General features: G+C 42.5%; 1 protein-coding gene and 1 long non-coding RNA gene across 17 annotated transcripts in view; one reads left to right on the top strand and one right to left on the bottom strand.

Moving 5' to 3' along the window:
• The window catches only part of LOC125696076 (uncharacterized), a 65,329-nt gene extending 49,845 nt beyond the window's left edge, over positions 1 to 15,484 (top strand). For 5 of the 8 annotated variants that reach the window (XR_007378179.1, XR_007378184.1, XR_007378180.1 and 2 more), the window contains 2 exons: positions 1,299 to 1,369; positions 2,458 to 15,484. This is a non-coding gene — a long non-coding RNA (uncharacterized LOC125696076). The remainder of the gene's footprint in view (positions 1 to 1,298; positions 1,370 to 2,457) is intronic. The other 3 variants (XR_007378181.1, XR_007378182.1, XR_007378178.1) reach the window with 3 other exon arrangements.
• Positions 1 to 21,357, bottom strand: part of TMEM108 (transmembrane protein 108) — a 226,412-nt gene that overhangs the window by 30,161 nt on the left and 174,894 nt on the right. The gene's annotated exons all lie outside the window — the stretch shown is intronic.

Genomic DNA, 21,357 nt, shown 5'->3' with positions numbered 1-21,357 from the left:
ACGGTCTTCTGTCTGATTTCAGAAGTTAACTGCAATAAGGAAGCACTCCTGTTTGGAAATGAGTTACAGGACATGCATATTTATGGGGCTGTGCTACCCCAGGTGCACACATGCAACTCCCATTTAGCTGACGTGGGAATGCTGAGAGGCAGAGAGACAAATTAGGAGGATGTTTACCACTCAGCAAAAATACAGCATTCTTATTTAAAAATAATATGACGATGCTATTTCTAAAGCATCTGCAACACAAAGTTTTGCTGTCCTTCACACCAAATGAGTTACATTCAGGTGACAGGTGACCCTGTGCTTCTCCCTGGCTTCCCTTTGAGAGTGGGGTTTCATACAGACTCAGCTGGCTGGGGTCTGCATGTGGAGCAGCTCTCAGCAGACCTGGGGGTGCTCCTGCTGCTCACAGCAGCTCAGGAATGAATGATGCCTGTGGTGTAGGGAGCACTCATGTACTTGGGGCTGATTTATTTTATGGATCCACTTCCCAAACACATAGTTAATGAGTACAGGATCTATAAACTACAAACCTCAAGCATGCCCCGTTGTGTCAAACACCAAGTGACTGTGATGAGGTAGGACCTCATGTGGCAGCTTCTTTCTTCGTAAGGCAGCACGGAGCGGCATGCGAAGGAACAGGTGGGATTTGACATTAGAACAAAGAGACTTGAAAAGAAACACACCCAAGCCCATACGCCAGCCAAGCTGCCTTGCTTGTCCCTGCCTTCCTAGCAGCCACTGAATGAGCCTCCAGCAGATTCTGAGCAGATATTTGGAGGAGAGAAGCAGGCAGTTTGCAGCTCCCTGCAGATGCTGTCACACATGGCACAGCAGCAGCACAGGAGGGCCCAGCAGCATGGCAAACCACCCCTGTGTCCCTTGTGCTATTTCTGTTCCACTGAAGTGTAGAATACCCAGCTGACTGGCTCGCTGGTGGGACTTCTGGGATGCATATTCAAAAGGGGGAACATTTGCCTGCAGGTACAGAGAGGGGCAAATGGGGAGGGAGGGGGAAACAGTTGATTCACAGCAGTCACTGCAGAGCAGCAAACATTTGCATTAATTTTGCTCATCCCAACAGTACATTCATTATACCTTTCCATATACTGAATCCATAAGTGTGTATGTGCTGAGCCAGTGGACTGCCATAGCAAGCTGCAAATAATGAATGATGTATTACCTCTCTTATAATGGATTGGTTATTCCAGCTATACTTGCCTTGATGCGATGAAATAAATGACAGCAATTTTGCTAATACATGGATTTTCTGCTCTCCCCCTCCTTTCCAACAGGGCAGAAAGGTGTCCTTTAGCATTTAAAGCCATGCAGGAACACAATACTTATGATGGAAAGTGACTATAATGTAAGTATGCCATAACCGTAAGTAGCATCTGGTTAGAAAAGAAGCTGATATGAGGTATAAAGAAGATATTTTACACATAACAGAGGTAATAAATCTGCAGTTTGCTGGAGGATTTAGATCCAACTGGAGATAAATTCATTGTGGATGTTTTTAAAGTATGGTATAGCTCCATTAAGAAAGGACTCGGAGTTGGAAGTGTTCCTGGTTCAACTGGTGATATCACAGCTGTGTCACAGATGGATGCCAGCAATCAGTTTGCTGGTTCAGATGGGAAGTGCATTGCATGAGCAGTGTTGCTACATCCTCCATTAAAATGCAGACCCTGATTCAGTGGCAAAGAATGACAGAACCATGGCTGACTGCAGAGTGGTCCCTCAATGTCAGTGGGAAATGCAGAGGAAAGATACTATGGTGACATCTTCATAACAAGATTATTGCAGGAAGGAAACTGCCATGCAGAAGGAAGACAAGGACCATGCAATGACTGGGAACGCTGGTGAATGTCTAGGATGACTCTGAGTTCAGTAAGATTCAGATTTCTTTAAGCTGCAGAGACTCAGAGTCTGATCGTCAGGCCACCAGCATCTGTGGAAGGTTCTCCAGCAATCTAAAGCCTTAGCTTAGGTCTCATTTTATACCTGTGCCCTGTTCTGTCTCTGCAGAACAGCAGTGGCTCAGACTGCCCTAATCCTTGTCAAAGGGACTAAACTTGCCCAGAAGTCAGCAGCCCCAAGTTACAAGGGTTCAGTAGAGCTGGATGCTGAGCCAGATGCTAACTGCTGCCTGCAGCCAGCTGCACTTCCTCCAGCTGCTGCAGCTCTCATCTTCTCTCAGAGCAGCAGTACCAGCCCTGGTGAGATGACAGCTCCTCCTCCTGCTTTCACTTGGTTACTCATTTTCTAGCTCTCCCAATGCTTACTGGGGTTCTCAGTCCTCAGAGTGTATCAGTCCCAGCTGACAGCATCCCACAGTGAAGGTAATCACTCCTGATGCTTATCGTAATCACCAGTATTACTGTTTTTGGCTACAGATATTTTTTCCCCAATGAATGCTGACTTGCCTCTTTCCCTTCTGCCACTTTGCTTAAGTCACACGTGCCCTCAGAGGAAAACGTGGCAGCATCATGAACAGGAGCAGAGAGCTCTGTCATAAGGAGAGCTGGGATGCAACGTGATTATCATGTTAACCGCTTCACTGCCCTTTGGATGCTTGGCTCACATTCAGCAAAGTGACATCAATACGGTGCTCAAGGCAAGTGCTGCTAGGCATCACATTCAACTAAAATGTCAAGAGGAGCCCTGGAGGCTGTGGGGACCCTTGCGGGATGTGAGGCTGGTCAGCAAAGTGCTGCAGAAACTACTGGGAGAGCTGAGAATTGCCTGGGAGGAGCACTGTGCCAGCCAGGTGCACACTCGCTCAGTGACACATGCAGCACATTGCATGGGGATAACATTGTGTGATCTAAAAGAGGGGAGATTGACATTGGATATAAAGAAGGTTGCCCAGAGACATCCAAGGTCAGGCTGGATGGGGCTATGAGCACCTGATATAGCTGTAAGTATCCCTGTTCATTGCAGGGGAGTGGGACTAGGTGACCTTTTAAGGGTCCCTTCCAACTCAAGTGATTCTACAATTCTATGATTCTGGGATGATTTCTGGGAGGCAACCAAACTAAGGATACATTAACAACTCTATACAGCAAACATTAGGTAAAGCCAAAATATTAAATGCACTTTTGGCCTTGCCTTACTATTAGCCTTTTAGAGTAGACTAGATATTTAGATATAGACTAGATATTAGAAATAAATTCTTTACTGTGAGGGTTGTGAGACGCTGGAGCAGATTGCCCAGTGAGGCTGTGAAATCCTCCTGTGCAGAGGCATTCAAACCCAAGCTGAATGGGACTTTGAGCAACCTGGTCTAGTAGGAGGTCTAGTGGGTATAGAGGCTTATAGCAGGGGAGTTGGAACTAGATGATCTTAAAGGTCCCTTCCAACCCAAACCGTTTTATGATTCTATGATTCCCTTCTTGTGTCTTCAGCTTGGTAAATGAATTTTGATTTGTACCTTGAAGGCCAGTTCAAACACTGATGAAACTGTGCCTTCTGTCTGCTAGCAACCAAGAGGCATGGATGGAACCCCCTATTCCAGTACTACCTGTGAGTTGTACCCATATCCCATATCCCATGTTGGACCTCAGCTACAGCAGGGCCAGGGCTTTGCTGGAAATGGCTTCTTCAGGCCTGACTGCAGTAGAGCCATAGCCAGAATCTTGCCCCTTTAGCAAATAAAGGTTCATTTCCTACACAGTCTATCTTTTGTCTACTCCTTAATCCATCAGTGAAGTTACAAAGTCCAATTTCCATGGCAACAGACTGTGAGGTCAGGGAGAAAGTATTATGCAGGATTGAGGATCTGAAGTGGATGTAAGGAAGGAAAGGATAAAATTACTTTAAAAATTAACAGTCATAGCAAAGTGAATAATGAGGGGGGGAAAAAAGACAGGTTAGATAATCTGCACCTGGTGGGAAGATTCCTGGCATTTTTCAAGACAGCTGGTGCCAGCAAAACAGACCTTTGCAGAATCCCAGTTTGAGTTTTCGCTCCCTTTGAAGTCAACCACAACTCCAATGGGGAGAAGATGTGAGTATCAAGTACTGCAGAGGAATTCCCAACAATCAGGAACATTTCTCAGCACCTGCTTTGCTGAGCAGGGATGCAACATGCAATGTTGGCCCCAGCCTTCAGTGAAAGAAACCCATCACCTCCAATCACAGATTGCAGCACAGGGAGATTTCAGACATTTTTATTTCCAGAGAATGTGTCAATGTTTTTCCCTTAAATATCTGCTCACAACAATTGGGACCGCAGCCTGCAGCTGTATCTAATTAGCAATTAGTTGTTCACACCTAGCACAGCCCTAAAGCTGGCACCCACATGGGTACTGCCAGGAGTCCTGCACAACAACTGAGGAGAGAGGTAGGAATAGGCCTTTTCCTTGACAACATTCCCATTCATTTGCTGAAGCCTGGGGCTGGACAAATTGTCACACAATTTCTTATTTTTCTGCAAGAAAGCTGGTAGTTCTCTCACATTTTAATAGGGTCTCCTGCTGTGCTGGGGACACAAAGCAGGAGCAGCTCCATGTGATGCCCTCACCGTGCCATCACATCTGTCATGCTGCAGCATCTCCAAGGGGCTGCAGCCCCTGCACACCATGACACCTACTGCATTTCCACCTTTGTTACCACCTTCCCCTTCTAGGAGATGATCCAGTACCTACAGTTCTCTGGAGACATGTAATTAAGCGTGTCGCCCCTCACCAGATGAAACCTGCCAATTCATTATGCTAAGGGCTTGCTGCTTGTACCCCAGGATGTGTATTTCCCCCCAGTAAGTCTGCCTTCCTCCTTCCTGCTGGCTCAGCAGATGCTGCACATCAGAGACTGAAGCTTGGGGGTCTCTGCTTGCCCCCCAGAGGAGCTTTCTCTGTTGCTCAGGCAAAAAGGGAAGGCAGGTAGTGTCAGTCCTGAAAGCACGCTGGTGCTGCGAGGCGAGGGGGGAGCAGACACAAGGAAAAACCTCCATCTAGGATTTATAATTGTGACTCAAAGTATTGTTTTTTCCACTGCTTGATCTGAGAGCATATTTGAGTTGATCTGAATATCAAAGACATTCAGAAAGGCGGGGAAATAAAACAGCAGGGGAAGAGGCACCAAGATGGTAGTGCAGATAGCCCGGGTTAAGGATGAATAGAGGGGACATGCCTGGCCAGGAGGTACAGCTGCTTAGAGATGGTTATTTTTTCCTGCTTCATTTTCTCTAGTAAACATCTTATGGTCTATTCATAGGCTACACGTACTGTTTTCGATGACAGTGTTTCCTGATGTGGGGTGACACTGCAGCTATATGATACAGCTTTGCCCTGAAGTACTATGCAGTAATATCTGCTGTAAGGTAGTTCCTCCAAATTGAACAAACTCCAAACAGAACAAATCCAGAGCTTGACTTGGCTCCCATGGATGCACGCTTACCACACCGAGCCAGATAAAAGGACAGACAAAACCTGTGGGATGAAATGACACTCTACAAGCCTGAAAAGAGGAATGTATGTGCATGGTGGGACACAGCAGAGCTGCTGTGGTGTTTCTCATCCACAGTGCATGGCTGTAGGAAGGTGAATGTGCTCAGGTCCATAATAGACAGGAGACAGTATGTTCATAGCTGCCCTGTAGGAGGAACATACAGAAGTGCTAATCGTGCCATTTGGCCTGACAGACCAGATCATCACTTCTTTTATTGGTATTTCCCTCTTCCAGCAAAATACTCCTCCTCTACAATGCCAGAAGAGCCTGGGAGGTATTAGGAGAGAGAATGCCAACTCCAGCATGTTCCCCATCGCTCTGGCTCTACATAAATCCTTCACTGGGTCACATACATGAATAAAAACCACAGCCTGCTTTTATTATCCAAGGTCCATCAGTAACAGATGACAGTGTTGTCACCAACAGGATGGCTGGATTGCCAATGGCTTAAAGGGAAATGCAGCTATAAAATCTTATTCATATATATTGTATCTGTGTGTATAAATATCTATGTGCACCCTGATGTGTATGTGCATACAGATATGTATGCGTATATAAACAGAAACCTACAATTACTATTTTCACACTCACAGGTTCTTAGAATGCTCCTACGATGTCATTAGCATTATTATTTTATTAATTCTGTTTTCCTGCTGTCTTGAATTTAAACATAGCACATACGGTACTGAAATGTACCATAATCAGTCTTCCTTTAATTCTGAGCTACGATTCCTCGCACTTTTCCCCATATGTTGTTTTGTGGGTTAGCTCTGGTGTGACTTCCTTCCCTTCCTTATTGGTATCGAAATATTCTTGCTTCTGATTCCTTCATTGCTCCTATTGATTTCACACATTTCCTTCACATGATCACGGGTACTGTTTTCACAATTTGCACATTTTCACCCATCTATAAATTGGCTCTCAAACAAGTCAGTCAAAATCACATTTTGATTTAAAAAAAGACATTAACAAAGTCTTTTTTTTCCCTTCTATCCAGCTTTCAGATCAGTTTTGCAATGACTTAACAAAATCTTGACTTGTTTACCTGTAGTTTCCAGGTTGGATTATAGTTGCATTTGGGGTTCTCTTTTTAGGATCTACTCCAAGCTTGGCAGCTCCTTAAAAGTTGTGTGCTCTTCTCACAACTTGTCATCTTCCATCTTTATTCTGGCATTGCAGTTGGCTACCTTTGGAGTCTTAAAATTAGCATGTTATTATTGTTTCTGAAGACCCTTTAGACTTTGACTCCTACCTATTGGAGAAATTTTGATTTCTGTTTATGTACTTGCTCATAATTTGGGTTCTGTTTCCAATCTGTCACTTGCTAAACCATCTGTGCCATCTGGAATGTGCCTGGCCCCAATTTGGGGGGATTCTCTTCCTTATGAAATTCATGAGATTCAGCCTGCAGATGCTTTCACTGCTTCTCTGACAAATTTAGTTAATTTGGCAGCTTTGAGGTTTGCATTTTTCTCAGTTTGTAGGGCTGTATTTGTTACTATGCTATAGGTGCTGGGGGTCTATGGAACACATATACACTAGAAACCGTCAAGTATCAACAGCTTTGACATAAAAGTTAACACTAAGATTTGGCTAGTCAAGATCCTTATGAGCCATTTTTTCTCTTGTGTGCCATAAAATCAAGGGAACTTGAGAGTGCAGGTATAACATAAATGAAATTCACAGCTGAACAGAAGGTCATCATCAAGTTTACGTTTCATATCAAGTAGCACTGCTGACACAGCATCCTGGAAGAGCTGGAATTGCCAATACTCTGCCTCAAATATTCCAGAGAGTTGAAATCATAACTTACCTATCAGCAAACCCTGAAAGGTTTTATAGATGAAGAACCGTTGCTGCTGAGTAACAAAAATATACTGGAGATCTAGGGATTTGACTTTGATGCTTTTCAACCAACTTGGTGAATGCAGCAGGTTGATGAAGGCTAATGAATCTGGCCAGGCTTTTGGTGGATTACCTGAATGACTCCATGTTAATCAAAATATATTGGACCAACTATGGGTAAAATGGAAGTAAACAGAGCATTTGTGCTTCTAAATCTGGCGTTAGAGAGGTTACTCACTTATCAACATCTAGGCTGAAAGATCTTACAGCAACTTATTCTTTTTTTTTTCTATTATTTGATGTCTCAACTCTTTTCTGGTCACATTCAGCTCCTATAAATGAATGCATTGGTGTACAATGATAGAAAACTTGGTCCAAAGAGTACAGTGGTAACGTAAGACAAATATCTTTCTATTAGATTTCACTGAAAGCAAAAGGAATTTTTCCATTCAATTTCCCCCACTCTCCCAGACAGAAATTATCGAATGTGAACATGTGAAGTTAAGTATGTGAACATATATTCTAGCACCTTACAGAAGTCAGCCCACTGTCAGAAAGGTAATCCCATCCAGTTGAAGGGATTTGAAGAAAATGAAGAAACCCAGGTAATGAAAAAACTGAAACCAAAAGGCACATAAAAGGCACAGAATCACAGAATCCTTAAGAGTTGGAAGGGACCTTTAAGGGTCATCTAGTCCAACTCCCCTGCAATTAACAGAGACAGAGCAAACACAGAAGGGGAAAATAAACAGGCATGGATGGCTGTGTTTTCTTCTCCTGCACAGGGAGTCTTGGAGCTGTATTTTGCATTATTAACAGCAAGCTAACTGCCACAGCTTGAAGCTCCCACTGAGGTGGGTGAACCTGACACCAATCCGTAGATGTATGCTGTATTTATATATCACTGCCACCCCTTCAGATGTCTTAGCTGTTCTGGTGATTACAGTTGTGTTCAGTAATACTAAAACGCACAAAGAAGCCATCTGAAGTTAAAAGGTTCTATCTGAATTTATATTTGTTGATTTCATTAATGCTAAAGTCTCCTTTGGAAGATGCAAAGTTCTGTGGCTTGAGTTGATGCCAACGGGAAACATCCCAGCAGGAAGACTGATGTGTGCTTCATCAGGATGCTGGAAGGAGTCTGTCTGCTGGCCAAAATCTCTCTCCTACTGTTTATAAAACACTATCTCACTCAGCTAGCCCCCTTTTTACAGTTCATTACTGCACAGTCTTTTAAAAGAGTTGGCTGCTATTCAACCTCATGGATTCAGAGTTGCAGAAAAGCACCTTTCAGGGCATCTACGCGTCCCTCCAACCTCCTGGCTACTCAAAGAACTAGGTAATATTTCACTAGGTCTTGTGCTTAGACATGCCCTGTTCTTTTCTCCCCCGATAATCCCAAGTGAAAAGAAAATCCATCGATCCTGTGTACCACAAGTAATTAGAACTGGGGCTGCATATCATTCCGGTGAGTAGCATGGGTCAGGATTTTAAACATGAAATGATTTTCAGTGGATTCAGCACTCTGTCTCAGCACAATGCAGCCTATAAATTGAAAATGCCTTTAAAAGATGGAGTTCTTATTCTTCATTGTCTTCAATTAATGCTACTATAATTTAGAAACCAAGCCGATATTTTTTGTTTGTTGGAAGCCAGAATTACACCGAGAGATATCACCATTGTATGTGCAATTACTTTTAATTCTCCTAACAATTTTTACGATTCCTTTCAAATAATTTGTCCCTCTTGTGTATTCATATTTTCACTTTTCATTGCAGGCATTTAATTTTTATTACCACAAGAAAGCATTCTGAAACCCTTTTATGATGAGTTTGTTTAATTTATCTAGTCATTAGCCTGTGATGAAAGTGATGCCTCCAACAAATCAGTCAAAAACCTTGTACTGGCAATATATACAGATCTGTTGTGAGGGGTTAATCTTTTATTAGATTACAGTTACTCTAAAAGCTGGTATTCAGTAGTTTAATAGCTTTTCTTAATTCTAATCTTCTGCACTCTAAGAAATAGCTAGAAGTAGAAGGTCTTTGAGCTTTAATGCAGTTGCATGGTTTCCTTTGGTAATTATTTACATTTTTATAAATTAAAAATTCTTTTTTTTTTTTTTTTCCCTTTCCAGACAACTTCATCAACATTTGAATAAAACATTTAGGAGCAATTGAGAGATCCAAACTATTTCTTGTCCTTGCAAGATGGAACTGTAAATCTCCTTTCAGAGCATGTACTTCTCTTGGCAATGAGCAATGGTTTGGGGCTTGGAGGTCTCTGGTTGGGACCAAGATTGGCCAAACCAAAATCGTTTGCTGGGGTCTGTTAGGAGTGTGCTTAAAGCTTTTGTGGCTTTGGTACAGTTGTTGCCATAGTAAACGTTTTTGCTCACTGACATGATTACAAATTTTGATTAACAGTTTCATGTACAGCAGGAGGAACCTGAAATGAAACCAGCTTTGTAACTGTGGGAACCACACTAAAGAAAACCAAGGAAAACAGATGATATTTTCACGTAATTGGAATATGCTAAGGAGTGAAGAAATTGCTGATTCCTGAGGAATTTGCCAATTTTCTTTTCAAGCCTCTTTCTAATGCACTTACAAACGCATAAATTGTTCTAATGCTCTTTCGGTCATAAAAAGCGAATCTGTAGGGGAAGAACTGTTTTTTCTTGTCAAGTTGGGCACCCTGCCTCGTTACAGAAATGAAGACAGCCTGCTTCCTTCTCACCATGCCACCGTGATCAAAGGAGCAGGATGCGAAAAATTTCCTCACTGGAACATGCTGTTATTCAAAGCCCTTTGTAGGCACCTCACAGCAAAACACAAGTGTCTGGTACAAGATAAAAAAAGGCGTGCATGTACTTATTTATTCAGGATGGCATTTTGCATTCCAAAAAGAAACATACGTATGTATCTGCACATGTGTGTCTGTGTATGCGGTCTCTAAAACTCAATCTGTGGGGCCTTCTCCTTCCCCCGGGGCCAAAGCTGAGCCCTGATGAGGACCTGTGCTGGCTGTGCTGGCTGCTGGCAGGGCTCTGCCATCCCTCCTGTCACCAGGCAACGCTATCAGCCATGCTGCACGTGTGCGCTGGACATTCATCACCACTTTGTATTTCCAGTTCTGCATTTTACTTTAGAAATGGAAGGTGTTCTTGAGTGAACAAGGTTGGTTCACAAGGTGGATGTCAGTGTGCATACCCAGCCTGCACACTCCAGCCCTGCTCCAGCCTCACTGGATACGCATCAGCCATTGGTTGCAGTGCAATTAAACTCTGAATTCCCCAGATGTGTGGGGGGAAGTGTGCAATGTCACCTGAACTGGGGACTTCACTATATGAATACGCTGCCATCCAGTAAGCTGCAGTGAGACCCTAGCTGGTTTCGACGTCAGGATTTGGATGTGTGAAGAGGCAGGGTTGTTATAAGATAACTCGGTGCATGACACGGCCAGCACGTGGTGATCCATCTGCAGGGATGGACACGTCGGAACAGATTTGAAAATGTTCCAGGAGGCACAAGACATGACTTCAGAAAGGGAGAATTATCTATCATTACCCTGCCTATGGCTTCACTTTATTACACAATACTTCCAGTCTCCTACAAGAATCTCCAAGAAAGAATGCAGGGTATATGGCTCTTCTAATCCTCATAAATCTGGAATTAACCCAATTACAGAGAAGGGCCATCATTAAAAAGGAGTGACTGTGCAACCACCTTTTCAACGTCACTGTCACTACACTGACAATTTAATTAAAACTGCAGTGCATTTAGTTATATTAGTTCCTATCAATACAAAAGATACAGATATTTTTTTTATTTAAATCTCACAATGTACTTCAGCACTGCTACGCAGAGATTACACCAGCAGATTTTATCATTCCTGACGATACATGACTATCTCAAAATAAAATCCTCATCTTCACACGAGATTTTCGTGCCAGAATGTAAATGGAAATGACTAGGAACAATCACCTTAACCACAGAAACATGACTCTGAGCGTATGAAGATCGTGTTCTTTATATCATACTCAACACTTCTGTCTTGTACACCTCTGGCTGGTGAAGGGAAAGAAAAGAGAGAAGAAAAAAAGGAAGAAGGAAAGGAAAGAGGAAAAAGAAAACAGAATGTGAGGGAATTACAAGGTAAGCAAGTGAGAGATTGATTTTAAATTGATTGTACTTTTTTTTTTCTGGTCAGCAGAACTCCACTGTGATTCTGGTCTCGCACACTCAGGTGTAAAGCTGCAGCAGCTACCTTGATTCCTGTGGAGGTAGGAGGTACAAATGCACATCCAGTGAAAGCTGGTAGAGCTCTCCTTCAAGACTGAAAGTTCTCCTAAGTTTTTCAGTGATTCCTGACATCTTCTGTGGCTTTCTTCAAACATAGGAGAAGTGCAGAAAAAAATCGTCTCTGAAGTCAAGGAGATAGAAGCACACTGAAGGGGCAAAGGTTGTCTTTGACCTCCAGCTCTTTTCTGATGTACTAGTCTCTCTGAAATGTGAAATTCAGATTTGACCTCTGTCTATTTTCCTGCCAAGCACCTGACTTGCAGTCCTTATCAGACAGAAGGAAACAGCAGAGTAAGACATTGAGTAGTTTGCATGAAATCAGTATAAAGAAACAGATAATGCTTCAAGTGTCAGCAGGTTGTGTTTGCTGAAGCAAAACCCAGTTCTCCTGAACTGCCATCATGGCACCTAGAAAAGAACACATGCAACTAAAAGCTGAACAATGCACAAAAAGCCAGTGTTGGCTGAGAGGAGGATCTGGGGCAGAAAGCTGACTAGAAGGTTAAGCTGTTATCTGCCAGTGTAACCAGTGCCTCGTGCTCTAAATGATTATTGCTGTGCACGTAGAGCATGGCTGGAGGGTCCTGGCCACTGCCACAAGCTGATGGATGCTGCTGCCTCAGACTACTATGAGTTGGACTTGATGATCCTTGTGGTCACCTTCCAACTCAGAATATTCTGATTCTATACTAGTGCTGCCTTTACTGCCAAAGGCAATGTGAAGATAAGGTGGATCTGGCACCACCAGAACAATGGCATCCAAAATGCCCACCTGTAGACTCATGCCTGTATCTTGCCAGACACCTTAACTGGTGAAGAACAAGAGGTGAAGTTTGCTGAACAGGAAGCATCATAGGAAAGGGGAGGGTTAGCTGTGAAGATAATCACCTGGGAGATGAGTGCTGAGTTTTGCTTTATTTGTACATGAAATTCTCATCAAAATGAGTCTTTTTCTGCAGGCTACCAATAAGCATAACTAGCAGCCAATGAGACAAGAGCATCTTTGAAGATTCAGATGCAGTGCTCCCCTTGGGATGACTTGCTATTCCAGATTAAAAGCCCTTTGTGAATCCAGGCAGGGACACTTCAAGCAGCCAAAATACTAGATGAGTATGTTCACCTCGTGATGCAAGAATATCAAAGTTGCTTAGCTTCTAGAGCCAGATGAACAGCACAGGCAGAATAATTTGATTCATGCACCCTCTCAGCGCATCATTCCTTCCTTCATCACCTGGATTTTCATTTAAATGCTGTCTGATTTACTCAACTGCACACATCATCTGCAAGGTCACCCATTTGTCTCACATTTGCAACTGAATGTCCCTTTCTGACCTTCCTCTCCCCAGTTCTCTCTCTGCTCCCCAGGTAAACAAGTGGAGCCCGAATCTGGTGGTGTTGGATGCAATTTGATCTCAGCAGGATATCTCACTGTGCTCGGTCACACTGACCTGTTGCAGATTGGTGTTTATTACATTCATTCACACTTAGGAAAGTAAGTAAACAAAGAAACTATTCCCCCCAGAATGTAACTCAACATCCCAAAACAATTATGAACTAATTATAAACTGATTCTGCATGTAGGACAATTGAATGTTTAGTGGAAGGACAATTACCACCCTGGAAATCACCACTCTGCATTTCTTATTAGCACCAGAAGCAAGATATCAGGCATGGTGAAGACATGCTGCTCTGCCAAAGACTGAGAAACACACTTGGCTGCAGAAAGCTTGTGCAAGGCTGAACCTCTCAAGAGCAGAGCTGGCAGCAGGGCTCCTACACAGCGTTGCTGCAATGGCGCTGGGATTGGATCTGTTTCATGAAAATGGGATGATCTTAATACAAAGTTATGCTGTGATGACTGCAGTCGGTGACAGAAAGCCAGATAAACCTCAAGATGCTCTGGCTTTGGAAAGAGCATTGATGAAACCTTCTGTCTGCAGGAAGATGGTTGGCTGCCCAGTGTGGATGGAGTGTGCTGATGAGTAGGAGTTGCAAGAGACTGCAGAGCAGCCAGCGTAAGCCAGCACTAACAGGAGCTCCATCTGCAATGGCTTAATCCTGAATGCCCAATCAGAAGTGCTCCTAGTCAGAATTTGGTAAATATTTGCTAAAAGATAAATGAGACCAGTTTTTAACTGTCTCTGCATTACTCTTTTTTCCTTTCCAATTTTGAAAAGGAGAGAAAGCAGCTAAGTTTTAGGTATCATGGAATATAAAAAAAAATAATAATCTACTTGTGTTTTTTTTTTCTGAAGAGAAATGTCCCTCAGGTTTCTCTCTTGCTTCAAAACCTCAAGAAACTTTCATGTTTTCAGTTTTAAACAGGTTAGTACAAAATAATACTGACAAAATCAAAATTTTCAATGAAAAATGTGTTAAAAAAACCCCACCATTATGAAAAATATTATCTGAAAAATAGATCCTTGCTCAAAAAGAACAGATTCTGCCTGGACTTTCCATCATCCCATGCCTGGAGAGAACAAGAAATACTGCTTGAGTTTCTGGCCATGTAGAATAACCAGCTCTCCAAGAGTACTTATGTGAGTATTTAGAGCTTCATTCAGACATAGTTGCACATAGTAGATGTGGTGAGTCACCCTGCTGTTCTACTCCAGAAGGAAGACCAGGGAACACTCAGGAAGGTGGCACAGCTGCAGGCATTCAGAGCTGGTCAGAGCTCTCCTTGGCAGCACGACCGCACCTCTGAGCTAAATAGGTCTGCTTTTGCTTCGTCTCCTCCAAAGTTCATTAGCATTGCCCAGCCTTAGGAAGCAACATTCTTCCCTCTCTTTCACTGCAAGAAATCCCAAATCAGTGTCCAGAATAGCTCCTGGGGTCTCCAGTGAGGTTAAATCATGACATACAGATCACTGGTCACTATCACAACTGAACCCAGTAATGGCAATGAGCATAAAGTAAGTCACCCTATATTAGCATTTTCTCTAGCTCAATGTAAGCTCCTCAGCCATCATCCCTTCTCCCAATACTAATGCCCCTGCTTATGTTTTTGCCTTTTTCCCAGTATCTCCTCACTACACTCTGGTGGGTTTGGTAATCACGTAAGTCACAGGGCGGCTCTACTTCATGTTAACCAAGAGTCTTGGCAGTACAAGCTTTTTCGTGTAAAGCATTTTTTCTCCTTCCTGCTCTAATTCCTCAGGGCTGTGGAGGAGTGGTGTTCAGCGTGCTTGGTTAATTTTTATTAATGTGATCTCTCCCTTTCCCTGTACTGGTTACATGTGGGCGTGAAGTTGATCAGCGAAGGGAAAAGTAAAGTTACACATCATTTGTCTTCTCTTACATTTCCATTGATCAATCCATACAACGTTATCCGTTTTCCATTAATTTTCTATTTGTAGCACACCTTATTTCTAGAGCCACAGTTAGCAAATTGATTTGCTGCTCTTAAGCAGCAGTTTCCATTTGCAGCCTGAGAAGCGGGATTAACACAGCGCACTCGCCGTTTTGTCTCTGTCAGTGATACCTCACACAAAACAATTTTTCTGTTCAGTATGTTTGCTGATTGAGTTTTCCTCCTGGAACGACAAGCGCCATGAGCACGCAGCCTACTCCTTGGGCTCGAGGCCAGGTCTCCAGTGTGGGCACAGATTACAGCTTTTTGCAGCAGCATTGATAGGGTGCGTAAAAATCTGAGGAAACCAAAACATCTCCATTCCAATTCACACAGTGGTGGGTACACTGTCTTCACTGCTGTCACCCCCACTCCTCTACCAGGTTTTAAACAAAACTTGCTCAGAGACTTGGGTATCTGAAGTGTGTTTCAATGTATTAGAAGATAATCTGTTAATTCATCAGATTGTTTGGGCATAATGCACACAAATGATAGTCAGCATAAGAAACGTTGCTGTTTTTCTATTAATGCTTTCACATAATGCTCTCTTCCCTCCTGAGAGTTGATTAAAATGTAATTTAAATTGCTCCTGTCTTAGAGCTTCGTTGTCTATTATCTTGAACGGAGTCAGAGGCTCCCTATTGTGAGGGTGTTTAACAGCAGAACATCAACTGATCTCACTTCTGGTTCATTGCAGCCAAATTCTCCATCTTTCTCATATGCCTGATCATGTTCATTACCAACAGACGACGAGCAAAGGTGATAGCATCCAAAAGAGACGAGCCAGTAACCAACTGGCATTTTTGTTTTATTCAGCAAAAACCAGCACCAGCTACTGTTACCATCTTTTACAGTGGAATAACACTGCAACACAACAGAATGGGACCTATTGCTGCTGTTGCAATTCTTTTGCCCACATTAAATACATCTCAGTGGATGTATATTAACTTCAAACACGCTTTACTACAATACATCATTGCAAAATATTGTCTGAACTTTCTGGCTCACTACATGCTGTTTAATCACTGGAAACTATTCTAAAAATGCACTAATGCTCTAAAAATGCTAAAATAACTGGTTTGAAAGGGAGGAGAATTTGCCACTTATTTAAATTTAAATTTAAAGACTTCTTTTCATTCTTTAATGAAAATAAGAAACATCTGGCAACTAAACACCTTCCTCAAGAAGGCCATGAAGTAATACACTTTCTTGCTTATCTCAGTGCAAATTCCCCATCCAAGAGACAAAAACTGTTGCACCAAGCTCTCTCCTAATATACTAATAATTTAATATCAAAGTAGATCACAGCACCGCAGTAGATAAACTGCAGTAAACAAAACTTTGTAACAGAAATCAGCAAGATTTTCAATACAGCTGCTTTCTTTCCCCCTTCAGTCTGGTACAAAGCCAGAAATCTTTCTCCATTTTTCACGCTAGGTCTCAACACAGCACATTTCCACATCAATTTGGCACTGTAAATTAGCTAGGAAAAAGCAAATCCACAACCATTCAACATCACAGCTGCACCAATGCTGATCTCCACGACTAGGGCATCCAGTTTTGGCCAGTGTTAGTGCTCCATAGAGCAACCACATGAAATCTCATCTCACTTCTAAGCGCTTTACACCCCTGCTGTGCTTGCACCACATCCATGCAGCATGAAAAATGATGTGAAATCTTACCAGCTCTGAGAAACGTAATGCTTGCGTTGTCAATCTGACTTAGGGCCTTGTATTTACATTCCTTGGAAAATATCCCACAGATGTGGAACAAAGCTACCTCTATCTCAATCAATAAAGCAGTACCTGGGAAGATCCCCAGGTCACGGGTTGCAGTCATTCATATTTTCCAGAAGCAAAAGCATTTCCAGGTGTGGGGCTGGCACTGCTTCAGTAGGGCTGCCACAGCAGCATGGTAGGGATCAGCCACACTGCAGCTCGCACGTAGGCCCTGCTCTGGCAAAGGGAAACCACTGAGCCCAGGGGTGTCAGAGCCCCACAGCCCATTGCTCAGCATTGCTCCCAGGCATGTTTCGTTCACTAGCGTACATACTGGCATAAATAGTACGAAGTGCTCATGAGAGACTCAGAATAAGACTAAGACCAGATGGAACCACTTCCAGAGGTGCAATGTTAAATGAATGCTGAGTGGGAAGAGGGCTGGGAAAAACAAAGCCTGCCTGGGTGGTGGATTTCACACGTTTACACTACTTGTGAACATGCAAAATAATTATTCTGCTTATTTATAAAAATCCTTGGTCAACTGGACACTGTTGTAATCTAAATACTCTACCTTCAGATAGTTTTTCTGCACAACCAATATGCATTTCCTGATTAAAAAGGGATTCTATATTCCCAGCAGCAGGATCAGATGGATACAAAAAACATTTTGGAGAAGCCAAGACCAAGCTCTAAGCCATTATTTATGAAAGAAGGCTTTCAGAGGAGAGAGGTAATCACACAGCCACGAGCAGCGAAACAAACACGCATAAGGGTAGAGTTGTGTTTATGGCTGACAGAGCTAGCAGAAATTTGTTAAGTAGATTTAGTAGAAATATGCCATCAGACAAAGATAAATTATCTCACTTGGCGTAGTATTAACTCTGCATTGTTATTGCTTAAAACATAGAAAGATGAAAAAATTCCAAGATTGCTTCAAGGGAAGTTGAAAGAACTCTGTGTTTCACCACAATGAAAGGAGATTTTTTTCCTGTTCCTTCAGGACCCATTATGTAGCATTTCTATTTTAATCTCCCAATTTGAAACCATTTACTTTGAACTTCTATATTCTATATTCAAAGATGGGTTTTATTCAATTATTTTAAGCATTTACCCAGCTAGCCTAAGTGCATTTTCTATCACAGGCAAAAGGATTTGAAGAACTGTGTCAAGAGGGATCTTGAAAATGTCGTCATTTGGTTCTGCTGACCGAGACTCCTGAACTAATTACACCTGACAACAGGAGACTCAAAATCAGATAGAGCATGAAAACTGAGAAACAAGCAAATTAAGACAAACATGCATGAGCTAAATGGATAAGTTTTTCCCACTTGCTAGCAATTATGATTATAACACAAGCAGTATGACTGTTGAATTATGCATCCGGTGTCGGTAAGAGCCACACATTCATTCATTAAGACTCCTGCCAACCTAATTCCCAAGAAAAAGTTTTTATCTTCACTTTGACTTGCATGAATCTGTAGCAATTCTTACAACAGCAGTGTTTTTTGGTTTGGAACTCTAAGGGGCTTAATGTGGCTGCAAAGCTGAAATGGTGACCTTTTAGCAACACCTATCTAAATCAGGAATGCTGAAAAAGGTGGAGACCATGCACAACCCAACCTGACTCAAAGCACTAGAAGACTCTGGAAGCAAGTGCCTGCATCTATATTGGCAAACAGTTTGGTGCAACAGGTAGGTAGCTGTAAAGTGGAGAACATGTACACTACTTGTGTTTTGGGGGCTAGTTCTGATTAGCTCTAGTTTGGTTCTGCAGAGTGAACACCTTAGGTGGCTGAGATGCATCAGTGTGCTCTCAGGCTGCTTCTTCCACCTTTGTTTCACCTGCAGGGATGCAACTGGCTGCACACTGAGATTGCTCCTTGATGAGAACCAAAGTGCAGCGCAGGGACCAGGAAGGAGACACGCTTCTTTCCAATCTGAACAAAAGTGTGGCTGACCTCACGTAAACTGCCTGGTCTACATGAGAACTCCTCACTGCAGTCCAGAGTGCTATACCAGGATACAGAGTAGAATGCAGTACTCTGAAACCACTTAAGGGCAGCCACTTACGCTTTGGGCACTTGAGAAATCAAGGAACTTATAATGCTATTTGTCTACAGTCAAAAGATTTTAATACAGTTAATAGACAAAGGAAAAGATACTTAATGAAACAGGAAAAATTTCACAGCAGCTGTTAGCTTTGCATTCTATTTGAGAAGGTTCCTGCAGTAAAACACTATAATTTCTGACATCTTCCCATCTAAACATCTCAGCAGATAACAAACAACCTGAAAGCAGACATCATTCATACGTAGAGCTTATACATTGCTTTGTGCTCAAATTACAAACTGCTTTGCATAGTTTTAAGCATGCAGCTCTCACTGAGTTCAAATGAGTTTCACATGACTGAACCATCATGAGCTGCTTAAAAAATATCCCCCCTGGGTCTTAAGCAAAACCTCCTTGTTTAAGTGTTGATTATTATTTTTTCTCCACTGAGATTAATTAAGATATTTAAGGAGCACAAGGGGAAAGGAAAAATAGGACTTGCTCATCTGATTCATTTTTCCGTGCATGCGGGTAATTTTCAGTTGCGGCCGAGATCCACTGGAAAGAGAAGTCAGCATGTACATGCACACCTCTGGTCACAGACTTTAAGGCAACAATGCTGGTTAGCTAACACGGGAATCAGAGCTGAGAAACCGTAAAGACATTTATAATGAGGGACAGATCGACTCGCATGAATGCTGCTAGAAGCTAATGTTAGGCAGCCAGACACTAGAAAACACTTTGAAAGCGTGAACATGTTTATATTCTAACAGAAGTACTGATATTCTGGGAGCTCAAAACCACCTCTTGTTATTTGCAGATCTACTTCGTCTGCAGGATGAAGTCCACCGAAAAAGAAACCAAAATGAAAAAAAGATATTCTTCCTTTGCTGTAGCATAAATAGAGGCAGATCTGAATACTGTACTCCACTAGCTGTAACAACCACACCAAGTTAGCCAGTTTACAGGACTGTGGTCCAGGACAGCAAATCAGCCCTGGAAAAACACCATTTGAGCTCAACTGCAGGTGAGCAATCAGGATCTAACTAACCTTTTTCTCCTCCCATGGGACTGATTTGCATGAGACTAATTTAAAACACAGAATAATACAGGCAGTGCATGAGCAGTTTAAAAGTTTATAAAATATCCTAATGCTCTCAGTCCTCAGACAGCTAATTTAGATTTTTGCTGTGGATTAACTCGCAAGCAGTCCAAACTCGTCTTTCCATTAACCCATCTCGATTAGCAAGATCCTGACTGCCACATGAGGAGGGAGCTCAGATGTGCTCATATGGATTTTGAGGCTGAAGTGCCCCGATTACTGTTCTCCTTTGTGACAGAGGGTCCTTTTAAATAGCTTCACTAATCTGACGTACGGGTTAGATGGGGAGGAAAATCTTCAGTCGCATCAGCTTAAGAACTAACCTCCAGGATATGCATTAATTGAGGCAGTGCACACTCTGACAGAAGCCAGGGCATGGTCTCAGGCAGACTTTGAAGGCTTACATCTCCTCCCTCTCCCTTAGACACAAATGATCATGACATAGTAGAGCAATTAAAAAAAAACCCAAGTACCCAATAGAGGGGAGACAAAACAATAAAATACTATTGAAATGCAATGCCTACTTATAGAGGCATTCAATTAATCAGTTTCTGTGCACATGAGGTAACATTAAATACCATCCCAGCAGGCTATCCAGTAACTTTGTGAGTAATAATTACAGCTCCCAAAAAGGACACAGCAGGAATACTGCTTATCCATCAGTGTGTGACTCTTTGTACATGCCCACAGGATAAATTTGCTTATGTGGAGGAGAAAATACCCGCATAAGGGTGTTCAAAGCTTGCTCTGATACTGAGCCAGAGGTCTATAGTAGGCCTGCCTTCATCCACTGCAAAAGACCATGATGTGATAACAGGCTTCAGAATATTTTCATATGGGCCTGATATTTTCATATCAGGATACGGTGCTGAATGGATCATTATTTGGACCTGATAATGCCATTTTATCTGATGATACAGTACAATCTACACAAGGGACATTCAGCTGGTGGCTGTTAACAACTTCTGAAGCAGAGGCTGATGCTCAGAAGCACCTCAAGTGGATGACCAAACTGAAAGAGACCACAGCCTCCATAAACAATAAACACAAACCTGTTGGTGTGTTTCACTACACAGAACTGTCTCATGCAAATTCTGGGTGAATTTTTTGAAAGCAGCAGCAACACTAAGTGACAGACCTGAGGCAGACCTACCTCAGTGCTGGGAATGACAGTGGGCAGGGAACGATGCACCACTGCCACCTGCAAGGCCTCCACCCCAATGGTCAGGAGAGGGCCCCCTTCTGCAGAAGTGACCAGCAAGCACCTTCATGAACACGGCCATGTCTTGAGGAGCTGGGCAGATACTGGAACATAACCACTCTTTTTAGTTTGATTTTGTGTGTGTTACCCAGTGGTTTCATCAAGGAATTTTGCTCCACTCAAACTCCGTTACAAAATACTTAAATAACACAAAATTTATGTAAAACTGTAGATTATTTAAAATACAACGATTCATACAATTTGGACACTATTGCTTGCTTGTTGAGAATTTTCCCAATTTTTTACTTCATTTTTCCAGAGCTTCATTC

The sequence above is a fragment of the Lagopus muta genome, chromosome 7 (genome assembly GCF_023343835.1).
Source record: "Lagopus muta isolate bLagMut1 chromosome 7, bLagMut1 primary, whole genome shotgun sequence".
NCBI lineage: Eukaryota > Metazoa > Chordata > Aves > Galliformes > Phasianidae > Lagopus > Lagopus muta.
The sequence above is the reverse complement of the archived record's forward strand: the minus strand, read 5'-3'. Positions and strand labels throughout refer to the sequence as shown.